Genomic DNA, 16,925 nt, shown 5'->3' with positions numbered 1-16,925 from the left:
TTACATGCTTATTTTAAAAATTAATTTAAATTTGACTTGGAGCTGAGAGTGTAATCTTAGCCATTCTTGAGGCCCCTTTCCTTACAGGGTTGCATCAGAATCGAGGAGGCTTATGGTTAAAGCACTTAGAAAACAGGCAAAAAGCCTCTAATTGCAAACAGTGGAACCGGGGCCTGGGCATAGGGCCCAGACTTCTTAGCTGTATCACACATATACCTCACTACATCCTCAGGGCATTGTTACCAGGGGGTGGTCTGGTTCTTCCCTCTCTGTGTCTCCCAGCCATGCCCAACTTGTGCTGGCCACGGTGGGCAACTCTTGAGGCAACCAACCAATGAACCTCAGTGCTTACCATAATAGATATTTATTTTTTCCTTGGTGCTGACTCAGGGACCCATGGTGTTTCCATCTTATGAATTCACCATCCTCCTGGGCTTCAGAGTCCTTTGCTTCCCAGTATGTGGAAAGAGAAAAAGAATATGGAGGATGAAGCCCTTGGCCAGGCAGGGACCCAATCACTTCCTCCCACTTTCTATTGGTGAAACTGCTCACGTGGCCTTGCTTGGGTGCCGGGGGTGGGGGCTGGATATGTGGTCCCCGGTGAAGCAGTTGCTTCCCAGCAGCCATTCTACACTGTAGAAAGGGGACTATGAATCTTTGGTGGTAGGTCAGCTATCTCTGCCACATCCCATCTCTTTTTGCCAGTGTCAGTTAATTTTTTTCACTTGTCCGTTTGTTGTATTTAAAGGCATTTATCTAATACCTTCAATGAACTCAGGCTTTAGGGGAAAATGTCAGGAAGGAAATATCTTGCTAACAGCTTCACTTTGCACTTTGAAAAGCAAGATTTTTCTAAGAGAAGTTGACTTGGCTACTTTCATGGAACAAGGGAGAGAGAAATACAAAGAGAAGAAACAACTTAATTTCTTAATTATCTTGTCATGCAAATATTTATTGAGTAGCTACAATGAACTAGACATTGACATACAGCAGTGATCAAGACAGATATGTGGGGAAAAAAAACTAGATTATTTCAGAAATAATACATGGAATGAAGGAAATCAGCAGGGTGATAGAATTGAGAGTAACTGGGCTGGGGTGGGGAGGTGGCTTTAGGTTGGGTATTGGGAGAAGCCCCTTTGGGGGCTAGAGGATGAGTTTTAGGCTAAGATCCAAGACACAAGTAGCTCTAGCCTTCTGAAGAGCAGTGGGAAGAACATTCTAGGCAGAGAAGACACCAAGTGCAAAGGCCCTGGGTGGGGTACAGCTTAGTTTATGAGGGGAGTAGAAGGGAGGCCAGAGTGGCTTGAACATGAAGGTAGAAGTTGTGCATGATGTGAAGTGAGGCTGGAGATGGAGGTGAACACAGGTTACCCAGGGCCTTGTGGGCCGTGGAAGTAGTGGAATTTTCTGGGTGCAGCGGGCAGCCTCTGGAGGGTTAAAGCTGCGGTGTGAGATCTCCCTGATCACTCTTGGTCTGCACCTGTTGGTGGGTGTCCAGCCTCGTGATGAACCTGATAAACCTCAACAGCGCGGACCCGGCCCAGGAATGCAGGAAGTATCATCTCTCTCTCCTTTAAACATTTAGGGCTTTGGATCATGGTAGACAACAAAATTAGTTCTCGTGTGAGTCTGTGGCTGAAACACCGAAGATAAAGCCAATTGTGTAGACAAGAGTGATAAAACTGGAGGACTGGAAACGTAAATTGTAATTCAACAGAGTGGAGCAAATGTGAGCATGTGATGAAAAGGATTCTGGCATTGGGAAGCCAGATGGAAAATAATGTTATTAGACTAGGAAAGATAGAAGGGCAGGAAAAACAGGCCCCAGTATAATATGAAAGGGGAAGTCTGTTTGCTAGCTGTGATTCGGTTTAGTTCTCTATTCTATATGTCTGCTCCCTCTTTCGTTGGGCTCCTGCTTCCTGCTGCAGGATTGTGAGCTGTATTAATGTAACAATACCTGGAATGAAATCTTGAGCTACAAATTCCTCAGTGAAGCCAAGGAACAAATGATACTGCTTAGGCTGCCTGAAAGTTTCATGTTTAACTTTTTGAATCTGGTTTATATTATTTCACAGTTCAAAATACTAGTGTTCTGTGGTATCAGAAGGCCATCGTGGTGATTCAGAAAGGTATCTCCTACTGGTACTTTACTAGATTCTCTTCCTGGAAAGTCCTTGTTAAAAGGAAATTATGTCAGGGTCATATAAGGACAATTGGGGTGTGTGTGTGTGTGTGTGTGTGTGTGGAACAGGATGATTCTGTGTCACTTAAAAGTACACAGTTGAAGGATGCGAAAAAAACCATAGCAGAGTTAAATGTTTGAATTATGTGTTTTTTTTTCAGTGTTACCTGATCTGAGTTTGATATCCTGACACTGGCTGTAGATTTAGGTTCAGTTTTTGTTTAAAATGGCTTCATGTGTTTCCTTGTCATTTTAGGTGCCCCAGAAGCCAGTGTGCTGGAAATAAGCAGAAATAGAAATAAGGGAACAATCAAGGGTTTGCACGATGGGAGGGAGAACTCATGGGGTGAACCCATTTCTTGATGTGGATTAGGATTGGACAGCAGTTTGGGGGAGGTTTGATGGGTTCAGCAGACAACATCATTTTATCATTTTAATTTCTAGAATCAGAAAGATTTCTTTCAGTCTTCAGGAATCTTCTTTTAAAATGCAAATAATTCAGAGCCAGGCCATGATCACCCAATACACACGTTATCAGTTAATGTTTCTGCTGGAATTATTAGAAATGAGCTTAGGGGTAGGTGTCCAGGGGCAGATGGAGAGGGATAAAGCTTAGAGGAGGTCAGAGCAGGACTTTCCTCCAGTATGTTAATTTAACATAAATTTGTGCATTTTGCGCTGATGACGTGGGGTGCAATGCTCATGCTGCTTTCTCAGAGTATGAGAAAAAATTAAGTGGAAGTTTCCTTTTCAGACATGCCTCACAGTCAGACACTAACCTGTGGGCATATGCCTGCCTCACTGCTGATTTTCTCACTCCTCCCTAAGCACACATCTTGAAAGGAAATGGTTTTCACTAGTGTTCTGTTACAACTATTTCACGCTTGTAATTAAATGGCTATTTATGTAATTAATGGCTGCCTCCCAGGCTATGCCCCAAGCCTCACCAGGGCGGAACTCTGTCTCGTTTGTGGTGTGTCCTCTGGGCCCAGCACCGCGCCACTCACAGAGTAGGGCGCAATAAAGATTCTGGAACTACTGAACAAAGCTCTGATGAACTGCAAGGTGATATTAGAGGTACAAACCTTCTCTTACCTTGGGCCAAAAGTTTCATTGATCTTCACAGCAAATAAATAAGGTCCTAGGAGACCAGAACTCAAGACATAAAATACATTTTAGGAAGAGTAAGTGAGGAGGGAGCTGTCCTTCTTGAGGCAAGAATTATTTCTGGTTCAACATCTTCATGATAATTCCCAAACACATAACCTGCCATGTTTTGGACTTCTCCGGGCTGCCTGCATTTTGATCATTTCAGTATTTATTGTCCTCATGGTCAAGGGAAAGGGAGTGTGAAGAAAAATGACTCATTTCATTACTTGTTAGCAACTGTATGTTGGGTACAAGAAGGTGAAACTAATAGCTCAAAGAATTTGGGTGGGTTTTCTAAACACTTATTTGTCTTCTCTTGAATAATTGAGACTCATGTATAGTTATAAAATTATATATATTTATAAAATTATTAAAAACTGCCAAGAAAAACCCTACAACCCTATCTGCTTGGAAATGTGGTGGGGTAGAAATGTGCTGGATTTTTTTTTGGGGGGAAGGGTAGTGGTGATGTTTATAATATTAGTGCCACAATAGATGACTCCTACAGCTCAGGAGGAGTTTAAAATTGGAGATGAGGTCAGGAAGGAAGGATACAGGTGATGGGGGTAAAAATCTGAACACTGTTAGCGGGAATGTAAATTGGTATAGCCACTGTGGAGAACAGTATAGAGGTGCCTGAAAAAACTAAAAATAGAGTTACTGTGTGATCCAGCAATCCCACTCCTGGGCACATACCCAGAGAAAACCATAATTCGAAAAGATACATGCACCCCAGTGTTCATTGCCTCACTATTTACAATAGCCAGGACATGGAAGCAACCTAAATGTCCATCAACAGTGGAATTGATAAAGAAGATGTGGTACATATATACAGTGGAATATTACTCAGCCATAAAAAAGAAGGAAATAATGCCATTTGCAGCAACATGGATGGACCTAGAGATTGTCATACTGAGTGAAGCAAGTCAGACAGAGAAGGACAAATATATGTGGAATCTAAAAAATATGGTTCAAATGAACTTATTTACAGCAATAGAGTCACAGATGTAGTAAACAGTCTTATGGTTACCGGGGGGAAAGGAGGGGAGGGATAAATCGGGAGATTGGGATTGACATATAGACACTACTATATATAAAATAGGTAACTAATAAGGACCTACTGTATAGCACAGGGAACTCTACTCAATACTCTGTAACGGCCTATATGGGAAAAGAATCTAAAAAATAGTGGATATATGTATATGTATAACTGATTCACTTTGCTATACAGCAGAAAGTAACACAACATTGTAAATCAACTATACTCTAATAAAAATTAAAAACAAAAAACAACAAACAAACAAAAAAACCCCAAAGGCTCACTGCCCCTGCCCTTGGCGTTTTCCACTGGATAACAATAAAGGCCTCAGCTTTATATTTATGCCTTTGAAAATGGAGGAATAACCTCTCAAAGGTTTGATGTGAACATTCCTTGGGGATCTGCCAGTAGCTGGGACAGGGGGTCGAGTGGTTCCTGGAACTGTTCACATCCCCACCCTACCCACTGTCACTCTGTCCCTGCCCCCTCATGGTCTGGAGGAAACAGGCAGCCTGCAGATGGGCTTCACTGGGAGGTGGTGCCTGTGTATGGGGCAGTGGAAATACCGGGACGGATATGAAAAAAAAAAGCCTCACTGATTCACATCAGGACAAAGTAATGTGACTTTTCAGATTAGCAGATTGAAATCTGTTGCCTCGGCTCAGCATTTCTATTTTGGGTCTGGAGAGCATCTCTCCAACTGTTTCTTTCTTCTTTTTTCCACTCCCCCTTCAGGCCTCAAAGCCCCTTCTGCTTTTTAGCTTTTTCATTTTCCCAGTGCTGTGGAGTCTCTAGCCTGGGGTTTTTCAACTGCCTGGGGTGAGAAGAATTGATGAATCTGATATTTTATCATAGGCTGGACTCCACTGAAGGAGTCTCAAATTGAAGCAGGCTGGGTCCTCCGTAAATGCTAGTTGAATGAGTGAGTACATGAGCAGATGAGGATACACATACAGAAAGGAACAAAGCACCAAAGAATAAAGCATGAAATTCTAGTAAGAGACTCATTTAGTTGTGGGCACTTTGCAAGAGTACCGCCCACTGACACCACTTAACTTTACACACTAGCTCAAACATCCATGACAGAAAGTTTGTGTTTCTGTGTGGTATGTAATTTTTGTGCTTTTCATATCATCAGAACAGCAGAAACTCAGTTTAGTTGCTATAGACAATGGTTTTATATATATATATATATATATATATATATATATATATATATATATATGTCATATATATGTCTATGTCTATGTCATATATATATATATATATATATATATATATATATATATATATATATATATATATATATTATTTTTTTCCCCCTCTCTGTGCCTCTGCTGGCTTGAACAGCTGTGCAGATCGTTTGGCCATTTACTAGGATGGGACAACTGAGAGAAATAAAACTCAAAAATTGTTGAATTGCATTTCATGAGCAATGAAGTACTGGCTCTTTCTAGTATTTCAAGCAAGGGATAAAGAAATTTTGGATATTTAGAATTGTTTTTAATTTTGACATTTTATTTCTAAGGAACACTAAAATTTCCAAAACTCCTTATCTTTTCCTTTCCTTTTGCTCTTAAGGGACAATCTTGCTAACTTTGCTAAGTACCGTAGGGTTAATCTCTTACATGTATCTGTCTGTTAACTTGTACTGAGTGCTTTTTGATTTAACTTTTCCTTTAATTGGTTAGTTACAGTATTAATGACAGTAAGAGATGTTGAAGTTTCTGTTTCAGTTCCCATCTTCAAGCTACAATTAATGAAAAGACTTTTCTCTTGTAGGAGGGTGTTTATATATTCTCCCTTTTATCTGTTTTAGACATAAGATGAAAATAATAAATATTCTCATGTCATCCAAAAATAACAAAGTAGGGGCTTCCCTGGTGGCGCAGTGGTTGAGAATCTGCCTGCCAATGCAGGGGACACGGGTTCGAGCCCTGGTCTGGGAAGATCCCACATGCCACGGAGCGACTAGGCCCGTGAGCCACAATTGCTGAGCCTGCGCGTCTGGAGCCTGTGCTCCGCAACCAGAGAGGCCGCGATAGTGAGAGGCCCGCGCAACGCGATGAAAAGTGGCCCCCACTTGCCGTAACTAGAGAAAGCCCTCGCACAGAAACGAAGACCCAACACAGCCATAAATAAATAAATAAAGTCAATAAACAAAAACAAAAACAAACAAAAATAACAAAGTAACTTCAGCTTTGGCTTAATATCTATTACATTTTATTGTGTCTCTCAGTGATAGATTCTTAGAACAGTGCCTGGCACAGAGGAGTTGCTGTATCAGTGTTTGCTATGATGATGATGGTGGTGATGATGTTCCAGAAGTGCCTGTGTATATCCTGGGATTGATCGAGTAATTGATCATCTAGCACCATGAAGAGGTTCATTGAACAGGTACTACATGTAGGCACTGTGCATGACCCTGAGGTTTCCAAGGCCAGTAAGATTTAGTCCCTAACCCTAAGGGGCTCTCTGTCTGTGGAATGCTGTTTGTTTTTGACCTGCATCAATTGTAGAAGTAGAAATGGCTCTACAGATGTGCAGGAGGGGAGGGAACAACGTTCCTAAAAAGAGTGAAAGAATATAAAATGATTCAGCAGATATTTTTTGTATTTGAACCTAGTTGTGCCATGGAGATGTGGGGAGCTATCCATTGGTTCCCCCTCAGCCCTCCTTGCCCCAGTAGCACCTGTTTGAGGGGTCTGGGGATGGGTTAGAAGACCATAAACCTGTCTCACATGAGCATCCAGTGACTTGCCCCACACCCTGGCAGTGTGGGGGACTGACCTTCTTCAGTGTCCTCTCCTCTTGGTGGGAGATTCTCAGAGCTCTGGGGCCAGAGGGTGGAAGAAGAAGGGTTAATCCTGGGGTTGCAGCAACTGAATATACAGCATAAACAGCGTTTGGGGATGAGATCACTTCTGTTTTGGGAACCTAAAGGCAAACACAGTTGCATTTGTTCGTGTAATCACGGCCCTGTTTGAGATTGTTTATGTTTAGAAATTCATGTTGGAATATTTATCAGTTGGGGTACAGAAACGAACTCTGGCTACTTAAGCCAAAAAAGGATTCCACTGGAAGGCTATCGGGCAGCTCCCAGAGTTGAAGGAAAAGAATGAATTGTACATGACCTGGCCTCAGAAAAGAAGTTGGACAATTCTGGGGTTCTAAATGTTGGGCAACTAAGGGATAGTCTTTTCAGCATTCACATCCGGATGAATGGGCAACAATTGTGTTCCATCCTGACATTCTTTCCCTGGAGATTCAAATTCCTGGAAGAGCGAGTCAGCTGGGTCATTCTGCCCATCCACTTACCAGAAGGCAGAGACTGCAAGCAGCCAAGGAGCGTTGTCCCGGTGGATGCTGGGAAGGCAGACGCGACAGATGTCCACCCCTGACCATGAACTGATGGTGTATTTCTCAGGCTGCCTACTTCCTAGTCTTTCTGGCCTATTTAGTTGTAGGTCGCCTATCAAGAGTACTTTTGATCTTTTAGTGCATGGCTTGGGGTTTTAGTGGACATTCTGGTAACTCTGAATGAGCAACAGGAGGTGACAGGTGGAGCTGTGGACCCCAGAAGGGGAGGCTGCACTCAGAGTGGCTTCATAATGCACTATGGTTAGGAAGCCATAGAGGAGATGGTGGGCTAGCTCAGTGTTTCTCTAACGGAGGTCTGCATATCTCTGGGGGACTCTTCAATGAGAACTTGAAAAATTTGATGTTTCACTTAAATAAGAATCATAAAAAGTGGTCCCTTTATCTACTTGTTCTGGATCATCTGTTGGTACTTAACACCATGAGCACTGAGCTCTCTTCATTCGTTTTGGTGCATTGAGTTTTCTGAAGCACTGGTTCTGATAGAAATTCATTAACTGTCATGGTCTAACGAGAGAAAAATAGAAGCAGGCTTAATATAAAAATAATCTTTGCTTCAAGTGCAGACCAAATGATACCACAGAGTGCTGTTTTTAGAAGAGAGAGAAATGTTTGGGAAATGGTGTTTTCACATGGCATGTAGCAGCACAGGCATGCTGAATGCAAGGGAAATTGGGCTGCAGCAGTCAGCACCATGGTCAAATTGAAAGCAGCAATTTAGTTTCAGCGAAACAGCATAGTCCTTTACATGCACTAATGGTATTTTGAGTTTTATTGGCTTTGCAGTTTTGTCTGAGTTTAATTTGTACAATTTTTTTTATAGTGGTATGAGACTACCAGCACAAGATATAGATCTATATATAAATATAAAGTCATTTTGTATTTCTATATATTTAAGTGAATTATGATAAAAATAACTTTGGTCAGCCCTGGAGGTTCTTGAGGAATATTTTTTTCTTTAAAAGGAAAGTCTCTTAGTCAAGTTTTGGAAATGCTGGTCTGTGGGAGACACTTGCTTTCCCACCCACCCCACCTCCACGGGGGGAGTACACTTCCCCACCCCGGGGGGTGCTGGGTGTGGCCGTGTGACTTGCTTTGGCCACGAAAGCAGAGACTTGAAAGGAGCTGATAGTTTGGCTTGGCCTCTTGTGTTCCTCCCGTTCTCTGGGAAAAGACAGTGGCTCAGGTGCTGCTGGTCCAAAGAGAATGACAGACACGTAGAGCTGACCTGAATTCAGCTGAGCCCAACCTAGGGTAGCTGAGCCAACCAACAGATGTGTGAGCAAAAAAGAAATGCTTATTGTTGTATGATAGTCCGTGATGGTTTGCGACGCAGCGTTATTGTGGCAATAACTGACTGATGTGGTCTAGCACATTGATTAGTTAGCCACATTAGGGTGTATATGCTTGGTTTTTTGTTTTTTGTTTTTTTAAATGGTTGTGTGCAACCTCCTTTTTAAAAAATTGTTTATTTATTTATTTATTTATTTATGGCTGTGTTGGGTCTTCGTTTCTGTGCGAGGGCTTTCTCTAGTTACGGCAAGTGGGGGCCACTCTTCATCGCGGTGCGCGGGCCTCTCTTGTTGGCGGAGCACAGGTTCCAGACGCGCAGGCTCAGTAATTGTGGCTCACGGGCCTAGTTGCTCCGCGGCATGTGGGATCTTCCCAGACCAGGGCTCGAACCCGTGTCCCCTGCATTGGCAGGCAGATTCTCAACCACTACGCCATCAGGGAAGCCCTACGCTTGGATTTTAACAAACACTTACTATGTGCCAGTTATTGCTGTAGGTGCTGGGGCTACAGCAGTCTTCAAGACAGACCAAGTCTCAGTCCTTAGAGAGTGTACATTCTAGTGGATGTTCAATAACTTTTGCTCGACTGTTTATGTATCTGATGGATGCTTTGTTTTTTCCCTTTTCCAAAAAGGCAAACTAACTTTGTACTGACATGTTTGGAAAGTGACCATTATCTGGAGAGAGGTGATCTTGTCTACATGTGTGATCTTATCTACATATATGTCATATATTGAACAAAAAAGTCAGGAATAACTTGACTATTGATGTTGTCACCATTATCATCAAAACTGCCTTTGTTAAGGCATTTACTTACCCCAACTCATGTCCAGAAATGTCTACAAAAGAATATAAAAATGGATGAAAAAATAAGATCGTCATCACTTTGTCTACCAATTTTGCTCTTGCTTGATTTTGCTTTATGCAAAGTTTTGACTGGGTTCCATAACTAAAAATAATCTCCCTGTGTACGTGAAATTTCATCAGGGTAGATGACTGTGTGTGTGCTTATATTTATGCATGTCTGAAAATTCTGCCGACTGCGGAGGTCTGTGGCGGCTGCTCTGGAATGAAAACATCATCCTGGGAAGGGAATTTGAATGTAATGTTGAATACATTTAGAAATATTATTCAAATGATGGAAAAGTTCAGTTTTATGACTTTTGGGACTGTTGGGAATCAGCAGCAAAAATTCACATTTCTTGTTTCATGGAGAGCAGGGCTGAAATGCAGGTATATGTATTCAATTCTCAGAGGCCTTAAAGCTGCAAGACCCATTTTAGGTTTAACTCTAAGGATGTAAGGCTTGCTTGTCCAGGTTAGTCCTAGATAGATATTAACAAATAGCAGGGAGTTTGAAAAATAATTTATTGCACTTTGGAATGTGGTGAAATTTGGTATTTTTTGCTTCGATGTCCAACTCCCTTTTATCTAGGTCTCAAATGTCAGTGGTCTAGGGCAGGCGGGGTAACCCTATGGACAGTCATGAAGTACTTGGGTGTCCATCAGAGCCATGAAAGGTCTTTCTCCATTCACTGTGGGGACCAATGTGGGGAAGTGGAAGTCTGGTTCGCAGAGAGACGCTGCTTTACCCCTCTGCCCATTCTATAGATAGCCGTACTCTTGGCTAGACTTGACTCACCATTATCTTTGGGATGATGTTCCTTGTTCTTTCTTAGAACCTCTGCTTTGTCTTTTTTGGGGAAGTGGGGAGGGAATGGTTTGCAAGCATGTGAGGTGTGTTATTAGCGTGTATTTTTTCAGCCATTTAGAAACAATGTTTTATTTCTAGGTTAAGACATTAACGGTTTCTTCCTGATTGAGTTAAGCCCAAAGTACTCAGGACAAGATGTCGAATTGTAATGTGATCTTGTAGGATCTGCTCTCAAGGCTGTTGAATTTCCCGGGCTCTCTGGTAGCCCACTGCTTTCCAGGGCCTGGATGCTTTGGTTGATCTGTTTTAATGATCAGGTTCTGGGTTGCAGTCAAGGCGTTGCAGCAACAGGAAGAAAGGATCAAGCCTTGGAGAAACTGAAGCTGAACTGAGTCTGGTTTCATAAGAAAGATCTCCATGTGCTTGGGAAGGGGAAGGAAGGAAATAATTTTTTACCTAATCTCTCCTCCCACAAGGGCCTGGGCCAAGTGATTCTGGCCAGTGCCTGGACTTGCAAGTGAGATCTCCTTAGACTGAGTGTCAGAGAAGGGGTCAGAACCAGAGGCCTGGGGTGAGCCTTCCTTGCCCTAGAGCAGTGGTTCTCAAAGTGTGCTCTCTGACCAGCGTCTTCTGTATTGCTGGGAATTTATTAAGAACACTCCAGACCTGCTGAATCAGACACCCTGGGTGTGGAGCTCCAGACAGGTTGTTCTAACAAGCCCTCTGAGGATCCTAAGTTGAAGAATCACAGCCCTAAAAAGAGCATCAGGGATCCCAAATCTGTCACCCAGGGTTGGAGGGTGGTTGTCCAGGGCTAATCATGAAAAAATTTCCCCCTCCTACTCAACAGTTAACGCATTTAGCAGAATGGTCACTTTTAAGAGACCACTAAATACTCATTCATTCATGTCCCCTAAGTGTTATACTAGCATGGCAGTGATTCATGGCACATTGAAAGCTTAGAAAAATTGGTACTTAGATCATATTTTGGTATTTCACTAATAGCTTTACATTTTTATAGCCTGATTTCTCTCATGGTTGCCCTGAACTCTTTCAGAACTCAAGCCTGTGACTTCAGTTTTTTAAATACTCGTTCATTCATTCACCCATTCACTCAAATACCGTGGAGCAACTGTTATGTACTAGACCCTGTGCTCTGCTGTCAAGGATAGGTAGTGTAGGGGTATGATGTCTGTTTATAACGATAATCACAATATGCTCAGTTACAGTGAATACAGAGAGATTTGGGAGCAAAGAGGATGGAGTGACCCATCCTCCATCACCCATCCTGAAGTGAGGATGGCCTTTGGGAAATTTTCATGGAGAAGGCAATATTTGAACAGAGACCTAAAGGAACAAAAACATTTACCAGGTAGTCAGGATAGGCAGGAATGTTCTAGGTGGAGAGAATACATCTGGGACTGTATTTGCTGTAAGAAATTACCATAAATTTGGTAGCTGAAGCAATATAAAATTATGTATTACTCTGTAGATCAGAAGTCTGACATGGGCTAAAATCAAGGTGTTGGCCGAGTCCATTTCTCTCTGGAGGCTCCGGGGGACAATGTGTTTCTGTGTCTTTTCCAGCTAAAAGAGAGGCTGTCTGCCTTCTTTGGTGTGCGGCATCCTTCTTCCATCTTCAAAGCCGGCTATGGCGGATGGTATCCTTTTCATGCTGCCACCTATCTGGTGGTCTGCACTCATATGATTAGATTGGACCTACCTGCAAAATCTAGGATAATCTACCCCTCTCAAGGCTGTGAACCTTATTACATCCGCAAGACCCCTTTGCCACGTCAGGTAGCATAGTCTCATGTTCTGAGGATTAGAGCATCTTCGGGGGCCATTATTCTTCCTCCTGCAGGGACAGCATGATGCCTGAGCATGGAGACTATTTCAGAAAGAACAAGAAAGCCCCGTGCAGCGGTGCTGTGGCCAGGAGTGAGGGAGGAAGTGCTGCTGAGAACGGAAATGGAAACATGCATATGGCAGAATGGAACAGAGGTGCTTTCAGCAGAGGCCCAAGTTTAAAAAGTTTTAGTGACTGAGTTAATTCAGTTGCCTACTATTTTAGAAAAATAATTCCTTTCTTTGTAGAAGAAAAAAATGGATGCTGGCCACAGGAACAGATAGAGGTAGGTAGAAAAATTCCATTTCTTCTTTTTCTAGTTTTTCTTACTTTGCTTATCTGTCTCACCCACCAGAAATTTATTAGGTAAGCCACTGTGAATCACAGGAGTTTTGGTACAACAGACTTGCTCGTCAGTAAAAACTAGCATTGCATTGCTATCTATAGTTAAAAAAAAAACAACTTTATATTCACAGTACCTGAGGGGTATAGCCAGGCCAGACAGAGTATCCCTCTGCATTGAATTAACAGTAAATCTTGCTCACCTTCCTTTCTAACCACATTTGACCTGTGTCCTCATTCTTTTAGCTGCTTTCCCAGGTAAAGATGGCATATCGTAAAAGGAGAACTTGCTGACTGTATTAAGGTCCCTAACATTTAAGTCCCTTAGCTGGGAAATCATCTTCCTTAGTGTGCTCTAGAATGCAGTTTCAAATCGTCATCAGCCAACATTTATCGAATACTTATGAGCGATAACGGACTTTAGGTTGGCCATAAACTACACACCCTCTTCTGATCCAATCTCCATCAAATGTTTCATTGTATTAAAGCTCAGATTTTTACTTGGTCTTCAAGTGCTTCATGCAGCAAAACTGTCCGGAATGTAAGTAACATTATTATTATTAAAAAATATTTTTCCCTTAATACTTCACCACTGGGAAGAGATAAGAGAGAAGAAAATCGGACGGTGAATGTTAGACGGATCTGAGAAATAAAGGTAGATGGTGTGGAGTCAAAAGAAGTGATTTTCACCCAAACTGAGAAGAATAGTAGGTCAGGGTAGGGAGAAACTCATAAATACAAGCGTGTGGGCTTGGAGGACACACTGACTTGAATTTAAATCCTGGCTCATCAAATGTAAAATGAAACAGTTATATTTTTTAACAACTGTTTTCATAACTGGAATTTGAAAATTTTAGCAATATATGTTTCTAACAGGAAAACCATAACATATAGTCAAACTTACTTACACAGAGATAACTTCTATTAAATATCTAGTTGCGCTTTCTTGCGAACCCTCTTCAGTATACTCACAGATGCTGAGGTCAGAAATTGAGAAATTCTATAAATAACATTCTATCCTGCATGAGTCTGGAGCTAATTAAGAAAGAGACACAGGAGGCAGACAGATGAAAAAAATTAGTCTCACATCTAAACCCGCTTAACCTCAAGTCTAAAGCCAGATTCTTCAATCTAGTTTTTATCAGGCTTTAAGCATGAGGCTAGGTAGGTTTGTGGATTCCTTCCCCTGTATCTGTCACAGGCAGTGCTAGAATATGAAAATGTGTCCACCTCAAAGGCAGAGGGAAGAGGATTGGGGACACACACTCTCTGCGGATATAGGCACATCTGCAGAGAGGAGAGAGCGGAGCCCGCTACCCACTGCTGCCCGGCTGTCAATCAGATAATTCACTGCTTCTTTCAGCAAAGAATAACCCCTCCAAGCAGCCCCTGTCTTCCCTCATGTCGCCCATGAAGGCAGACTTGGCACTTCTTTGCATCCTCTCCACAGAACCCACTTAGATTTTATTGACGATTTCATGATGGAGTCCAGGGATGGGGTGGGAAGTTACATCACATAATCTATAGGTTTTTTCCGTTCAAAAAAAAATCCCCATTAAACATTTCACCTCAGTCTCTGATTTTAGCTCATCAGTAACTGAATCTCTTCCCATCCCTTCCACCATTCTTCCTTCCCCTTCCAGATCTTTCCATCTCTGTTTTTCCCTTTTCTACGCAAAGTAGGTTTGCATAATCCAACCTTATTTAAACTTGTAAACTCATACCCTTCACCCTATTCAGCAGAAAAGAAACCCTTTAAGGGTCAAGACTCACCGAAGGTTATTTAAATCTAGTAGGGGTTTATAAACAACAAATAATTTTTTCGTATGTATGATTGTGAGATATTAAATCTTAAAGGAAAAAGCGTAAAATTAAAGCTTCTAAAGGTAACTCTTCATTTTGCTGTGGTTTGGAGAAAATTGGCCAAGTAGTCACAAAGTTCTATACACTGTAGAGTTGCCCAGCATCACCCAGTTTCATGTTTTGTTTTATCTTTTAAACAGTGGTCTCTGGGGTGGTCTTGACTGAATGGCAGACACTCGTGGATCCTAGAGTGGCTTAAATACTGCCCAGGCTATGCCTTGTGTCTCCGACAATCCTTATTTGTTTCTTTTTTTAAGTGTAATCAGAGGGATGACTTACATATAGTGAGTTTTGGAAGAAGAAATTGATATACCAGGGCTGACATGTACCAGACAAGCTTGATAGCCTTTTGCACCCTGAGTGTTTTGATCTATATCGTTCCTCCCCCTTTGAACCCAGGGAGATTCCTATGAGCTCCCGAGGTGTTGAAGGTCTCAGAGCTCTTGTGTGCTGTTTCTTTCTCTTGTCCTACTTGCTGCAGGTTACCGTGCACCCATTTTAACAAGTACTTCATTTCCATTACTACTTACGAAGGGCCAACCCTATGCAAGCCGCTGTGCAAGGCACTGGGGGTCCAATGTGAATGAGCTCCCGTCACTTCTCAGCTGCCTGTGGTGAGTGCCTCCTAAAGATCTGCCCGTTTTCACTCCAGCCTTCTTCCAGGCTGTCCCTTGCACTGCTGCCAGAGTGCCTGTTTTAAGGCACAAGGATGGTCTTGTCACCCCTGCACTCCCAACCCCTGCCACTGCTCCCACTGCTTTTAGGGGCAGGTTAGGTTCCTGAACATGGTCTGCAGGTGACAACCCATGTTCACCCCAGGTACTTCCTCCTGCTTCTTCTCCCTCCCGCTCCTCACCCTGGGCTTCTATGCTCCTTCCCACTGGCCTCCTTTCAGGTTGTCAGGCATGGCTTTTCCCCTCCATCTTGAGAACTTGGGGTGTATGCACTCTCTGCTGGGGGCTCCTGCTTCTCCCTTTCCCCTGGGTAACTGCTGCCTCATTTGAGGTGACCACCTCTCAGGGCTCTTCCTGACTAGGTAAAATGTGTCACAGAGCCCCGTGTAGCACTTTGCAGTTATAGTTTTATATTTGTCTGAGAGATGCTTGTCTCCTCCACTAGACTGTGAGCTGTCCGAGGGCGGAGTTTTGACTATGTTCGTCATGGTATTCCCAGTGCCCAGTACAGTGTAGGCTCTCAGTAAACATTTGTCAACTGGATGAATGAAGATAGATAGGTTCTTGCCCTCCAGGAATTCACAGTCTAGTAGTCTATGACTCAAACATAAAATTAAAATATGATGTAGTAAGTGCTATCTGTGACAGAGGAAATACGGATTACTATGGGGGCACATGGCTGCTACCCCAGACTTAGGGATGGTAAGGAGGAGGTGGAAGAAGTGTATAGTGTGGTGGTTAAAAATCACTGGCTCTGGACTCAAGCAAAGCTATGTTCAAATCCTGGTTTACCCCTTCTTAGCTGGGTAGCCTTTAGGAAGGTCATTTAACCTCGCCTTACCTCAGTGTCATTATCTGTAAATTGGGTCCAATAATAATACATACTGAAGTCTGAAGACTGGTTCTACTTGGAATGGTGTATTAGTTTATTTATTAAAAATTTAAAAAAAAATTTATTTTCATTTTTGGCTGCGTGGGGCTTTCTCTAGTTGTGGCAAGCGGGGGCTACACTTCGTTGTGGTGCGCGGGCTTCTCATTGCAGTGGCTTCTCTTGTTGCAGAGCAGGGGCTCTAGGCGTGTGGGCTTCAGTAGTTGCGGCACATGGGCTCAGTAGTTGTGGCTCGTGGGCTCTAGAACGCAGGCTCAGTAGCTATGGCACGCAGGCTTAGTTGCTCTGCGGCATGTAGGATCTTCCCGGACCAGAGCTCGAACCCGTGTCCCCTGCATTGACAGGTGGATTCTTAACCACTGCACCACCAGGGAAGCCCCGTGTGTTAGTTATTTATTGCTGTGCAACAAATTACCCCAAAAGTTAGAAGCTTAATACAACAAATATCAATACTTGTTATCTTATACAGTTTCTGAGGGTCAGGTATCCAGGAGTGGCTTAGCTGGGTAGTCTGGCTCAGGGCCTCTCATGAGGTTGCAGTTACACTGTTGGGTGGGACTGAAGCCTTGAGTAGGGTTGGAGGATCTACTTCCAAGCTCACTTACATG

At 42.8% G+C, this 16,925-nt stretch overlaps 1 protein-coding gene across 8 annotated transcripts in view; it reads left to right on the top strand.

Annotated features, from left to right (window-relative positions):
• Positions 1–16,925, top strand: part of NCALD (neurocalcin delta) — a 443,801-nt gene that overhangs the window by 76,787 nt on the left and 350,089 nt on the right. Inside the window, exon 2 of one of the 8 annotated variants that reach the window (XM_068525737.1) lies at positions 6,616–6,773. The exons of the other annotated variants lie outside the window; for them this stretch is intronic. The gene's annotated coding sequence lies outside the window, so the exon portion shown is untranslated. The remainder of the gene's footprint in view (positions 1–6,615; positions 6,774–16,925) is intronic. 8 annotated transcript variants of the gene reach the window in all.

Source organism: Eschrichtius robustus, chromosome 17 (genome assembly GCF_028021215.1).
Source record: "Eschrichtius robustus isolate mEscRob2 chromosome 17, mEscRob2.pri, whole genome shotgun sequence".
Taxonomy (NCBI): domain Eukaryota; kingdom Metazoa; phylum Chordata; class Mammalia; order Artiodactyla; family Eschrichtiidae; genus Eschrichtius; species Eschrichtius robustus.
This window is presented reverse-complemented; position numbering and strand designations above follow the sequence as displayed.